General features: G+C 47.0%; 1 long non-coding RNA gene across 1 annotated transcript; it reads right to left on the bottom strand.

The window, feature by feature from the left end:
* Window positions 1-683: 683 nt before the first annotated feature.
* LOC123074008 (uncharacterized) lies at window positions 684-1,602 on the bottom strand. The gene is made up of 2 exons (XR_006435823.1): window positions 1,463-1,602; window positions 684-1,313 (listed from the first exon to the last, which is right to left on the bottom strand). It is a non-coding gene; the product is annotated as an uncharacterized lncRNA (long non-coding RNA).
* Between the last annotated feature and the right edge of the window lie 3,759 nt (window positions 1,603-5,361).

Here is a 5,361-nt window from a genome sequence, read left to right as displayed (position 1 = left end):
CTCGTAGGTGAGAGAATGGGAGAGGAGTGGGCGCCGGCAGTGGGGCATAGGGCGGAGGCCGGGGTTGGGGGAGAGGAGGAGGCGGCTGTTTTTTTAAAAAAAAATGATAAGGCGGCTGGGTTGGGAGAATAGAAAGAGGAGGAAGATAGCGCCGGGCCGGCGGCTGGTTGGGTTTTTTAGGGAGGGAGAAAAAACTAGTTCGAAGAGGGTGGTGGGAGGAGAGACAAAAAAACCAGACAAGATAGATAGGTGGGAGATGAGACGGAAAAAAAATCACGGGTACTGACCTACCAACTCTCCCTTAAAGAGTAGAGAAAATTATCCCTAACAACACCAAACCCCGTCAACTTTCAAATTATCCCCGTGCCTAACAAGGATCCGGCTTCACAAAAGAATACGGTGTGTCCTATATCACGGCGTGAAGGTGCTTAATTACTTGGAATGTACATACGATACAAGGTAACCCCTAAATAAAGTAGTTGACAGCAAATCCTCTCGATTTTGATGCGTTCGACTAAAACTCCCTGCTGCCGTGTTGTTTTCCGAACCCACTAAGAATATGTACACAGAAGGGAATAATGTGTTATACGACACATTTTCTTACATGAACTACAACCCATCCCGTACATTGAAGAAAAGATGTGTTCTGATAGGTCCTAGAGGAGACTCTCAAGAAGGGAAGATGACACAATTTCTTTTTCTTTTTCTAACTCAGCAATAAGCCTAGAACACAACCATACTCCACACTATTCATGACCTTTCATAGAAAAATTATAAGGCAACCCAATACAAGGGAAGACACTGTATACGTGACTAGCCTTTTCACAGATGGTCTCTGCATGATGGTGTTAAAGATGCTTGATTTCTTTGAATTGTTGAAAGCATTCAGTAGCTGTTTCCTCTTTTTATTTTCTTGTCGATGTTTCCTTAACGCTTCCTTGAGAGGCATTTTGTACAAGTGCGTATGGGTAGTCAGCCTGGTTCCGCCTAAATCATGCGCAAAGTAAAATAGCCCAGCCTGCAAGCGGCGCTCTTTGTATCTTTGAATGCTATGCCTGATAGATTGCATTGAGCTTTCGATGGCGAGGCGATGCTCTTCGTAAACTTCCTATGTAAGCATGCCATCTCTCACGAGTTCATCGTAGACCTTGAGCGCTGATCTAAAAAAGATGCGTTTGTACGATTCACGGTACAACGCTGTGGTCCTGAGAATAAGGTGCCGGTTGACCATTGGGAAGGTACCGTTCTCCTCCCTTCGGCAAAGTCTAAAACTTTTTCTTGGCATCTTGAATTTTTTCTTTCCATGACTTTTGCTGCACAATATAAAACGAGACTCTTAATTAGCCTTGATGCTCAAAATATAGCGAAGGACGGGACTACCAAGATCGATTCGTGAAATTCACGCATGCTCCTCGGAAAAAAAATTCATGTCAACCCATGTATAAAAAGCTGAGGATCATACCTGACGTCTCGGTTCCCACCGCTGCCAGTCTCCTTCATCAATCCACCCATAAGAGCAGATGCTCGAGAGCGATCGATGTGTTTGCCGCCTGCCGATATACGTACTCAGCTGGGTCCTTGGCGAGGTTTTTTATATACAACAAAAGCAAGGCTGATTGTGGTTATATATAGAAAGTCCAATCGTTCTTCTAAAAAATAGAAAGGCCAATCTGAACTCGTACCCGTTACAGCTACCAGCCGTACAGGTGGAGGAATCCTTACCCGATTAGGCACATGAGACGCAGAACATAGTAAGTATTCCTTTGATTCGCCGTCGGATCAGCATAGAGCCACCGACCTTTCTTTTCTCCGTGTAACCTGCTCGGTTTAGCGCATCTCAAAATAAATCATCATCAAACTAATGCCACCAAATGTCCACGAACGCATTCAAACAGGGGTTCAAACTTATTCATGGACAGCCAGCCCGGTATCGGCCATCCAATGGTGATCATCAGATGTCTATCCCTTAGGGAACCTACAACACGGATCATCAAATCGGCCCCTATCTCGACTAGACCGTCCGAACATTTTTTGTCATCTAACGGTGGTCACCAATATTGTCCGGACTAATTCAGACTTCCAAAATCTCATAAACCGAAAAAAACATAGAGGAGGTTTGCGAGTGTCCGGACCTCCACCACGTCGCTAGGCCCCGGCAATGCGGAACCATGTCGATAAAGCCCTCTCTCCCCTCCGCCTAGAACCCTTCCTCCAATCTCCGTGCCGCGTTCCTACCCGTCAGAACAGGCGTGACCGGACGAGACGACGTCACAGATTTCTAGACACATTCAGGCATGCTGGCCGGCTAGCCACCTACCCAACATTCACACAGGTGTGTCGGTCAGTCTGCATGGCGCAACTATTTAAGTCGGTCAACCTCAGACGCAAACCCTACAACACTACACCATCGCCTCTCCTCTCTTCTTAGCTCGTCTCCCAAAATCCGCACACCTTCCACTCCGTCCGCAACGAGCAATGCTGAGCATCGTTCGCGTGGTTGGGTGTCGCATCACCAAGGGTCCTAGTGAATCATGCACTCACGGATGACTACCATAGAGACATCCGGCCACCGCGACCGCCGGATCAACGGCCATTGTCCAGCTCCTCAAACTGGAGTTGGTCGAGTTTGAGCACTCGACCCGACTCAAAGGGAACGTCAAGTTGCGGCAGATAGACCGCTGAGCGTCTGTGCCAGGCGGAGGCATCCGAGGTACTGCACCACGAGTGCGCAGTGGTGGCCAATTAGGGTTGCCGCGGCGCCTGGCGGGCCTTCCGACATTAGAAGGACGACGACTCAGACGGCAGTGACAATGACAACGGAGGTGACGGTAGCCATGGAGGCCATACCTACGAGATCACCGTCCGGTATCTATCTTAATTTAGTTTAGGTTTGGTTAAAATTTCATCCGGTTTAGTTGAAACTTTGTTAAATATTGTCCGTTTTAGTTGTAATATATCAAAAATTAACAAATATTTTCCGATTAAGAATGAAATTTGTCCTTTTTTGAAAGCTCCATTTGTAATAGGGTGGACATTTCGTGCCTAAAGTTGGATGGCATCCGCCCTTATTGCTGCCCGTGGACACGTCAGGATGTGTTAGTATATTTGGTGAGGTCCATGCTGACGCAAAGAAGAAGGGTAGGGGAGAAAGTTTTTTTTTTTGAAACATGAGGGAGAAAGTTTTAATTTGAGGGAGTACGAATTGTTGTGTGCTGTGTGGTTGGCCCCTAGCGTCGATCATTTTCAAGGCACGGAGCAAAGAGGTTGTATCTTTGCTTTTAGACTACCCAGTGGGAGTAACATAGATAGTAATATCACACATATCTACATAAAAATAGATGATGTGGCAAGCAATAAATGAAGAAAAGAAGGTATGTGGTAACATAGCTAGTTACTAGTAGTATGAGCAACATCACACATATCAAGGCAAGATGAGTCTATAGCCTAATAAATGAAGCGTTGCATGTTACCACACATATGTTACTTCTCACTATAGAGATAGTAACATAGACTAGTAACATAGACATGTTACTAGTCTAAGTTACTCCCCTTTATGGCTAGTCTTAAAATACCACTCCCTCTCTAATGGTGCATAAATCATCTTACGAAAACTTAATAATTTCAAAACACATAGGTGCGATGCATTAACTCCCACCTTGTTTCTCGTTTTTTATATGAATATAGGAACCAGTAAGAGACGTGTGGCGTGTATGTTTTTAGTGACTCGAGACTAGCTTGCGTGGTATGCAGTGGTCAGTTCATTGCATGCAATGGTATTAATTAGCAACTAAACATTAAGTATTAAGTTCTTTCGTTTTCCCCTCCGCCTAGATCGCGGTGCACAACGTAAATCTAAGATGACTTATGCACCGGCACGGAGGAAGTTAGAATATGCACATAGAAGGGAAAACTACCTTTCATATCTACAATTTATTTAGGGCTTATATGTTACGATACATTTTCTTACATTAACTATAACACATCCCGTACATTGAAGAAAAATGTGTTTTGCTAAGTACTAGAAGAGACTCTCAAGAAAGGAAAATGACACAATTTCTTTTTCTTTTTCTAACTCAGCAACAAGCCTAGAACACAAGCATACTCCACACTATTCATGACTTTTCTCTACTCCTATAAAAGTGCGAGTTGGTGATGATGGTGTGCCTGCCTTTGTGCCATCTACACCGTTTGATCTGGATCATAGGGCTGAGGTTGAAACACAGCGTCCCCGAACGCCCTGTGGTGTGTCCAAGTCTGAATGTTCTCCTTCTGTCGCGAAAGAAGCCGAGTCTTCCGGAACGAAAGCCCTCTCAAATTCCTCCCCGTCAGCAAGGGTGGAATCCCCGCTCTCTCGAACGCTCTCCTTCCTTCTCTAGAAAAAACAACAGGGGGCGAAGTAGAGGCTGGTGGCTCCCGCCGGTGAGGCCGTGGTTCCCCGTCGCCTGTGTGTGTCTTGCAGGCGGGGGGAGGAGTCAGGGAACCCGGATCTCTGCCTAGCTGGGTTGTATAGTTCTAGGATTTTCTAGAATTTTGGTTCTTGGCGGCAGTGGTGAGGCGAGGGCAGCGCTGTCGTTCGAGAATAAGTCCCTCCGGTCCTCTCCTCGTGGAGGTGTCAGGCACGTTGGCGGATCAGTGCGGGCGGGGTGCCCTGGTTGTGTTGTTTGAGCTTGGGGATGGGCGTCCGTTGTTTCGGCATGCTGCGGTGATATGACGGCACCTCCCTCTTGAGGGATGTTGAAGGTGACTGGTCTGGTCGTCTCGGCCGAGACGGCGTGGCTCCATGCCCGGATCTGAAGCTGGAGAGGCTCGGGGAGTGCTTTCGCTCGGGAAACTGCCTCCGGCCATTGCGCCTGAAGGTCTCAAATCCTGCTTTTTGGAGTAGGTGGCTGTTGCAGCTCACCAAAGCTTCAGTGCGAGGGGCCAAGTACGCCGCTGGTGCTGTCAGTACCCGGCGCCTCTTTTGCCTCCTCCTCTGCCGCAGCAGCCCAGTGTCCCACCACACCTCCTCCTTGCTTTCTCCTCCGCCGCGTCCCCCGTCTCCTCCGACGCCAACCTCCACTTGTAAGTCGGCTACGCTCTGCTCATGCCCCCCGAGGGCCCCTGGCCGTCTGCAACTGGAGTGTCACCCACGAGCAGTGGCGGAGCCAGAATTTTTGTGGAGCCTGGGCAAGTTAAGCACAAGCGTATAATCTAAAAAGTCAAAATTGGAGTATTCGGATACACATCATATAAGATAGCACCAAACTTCTGAACCACAAAACCACATTAATAATGAAGTGAAAACATGAATGTAATAGTCACAAAAAATATAATTTTAAAATAAACTAATATATAATATATCAATATCCGTTTCATAGACCA

The sequence above is a fragment of the Triticum aestivum genome, chromosome 3D, assembly GCF_018294505.1.
Source record: "Triticum aestivum cultivar Chinese Spring chromosome 3D, IWGSC CS RefSeq v2.1, whole genome shotgun sequence".
NCBI classification, from domain to species: domain Eukaryota; kingdom Viridiplantae; phylum Streptophyta; class Magnoliopsida; order Poales; family Poaceae; genus Triticum; species Triticum aestivum.
The sequence above is the reverse complement of the archived record's forward strand: the minus strand, read 5'-3'. Positions and strand labels throughout refer to the sequence as shown.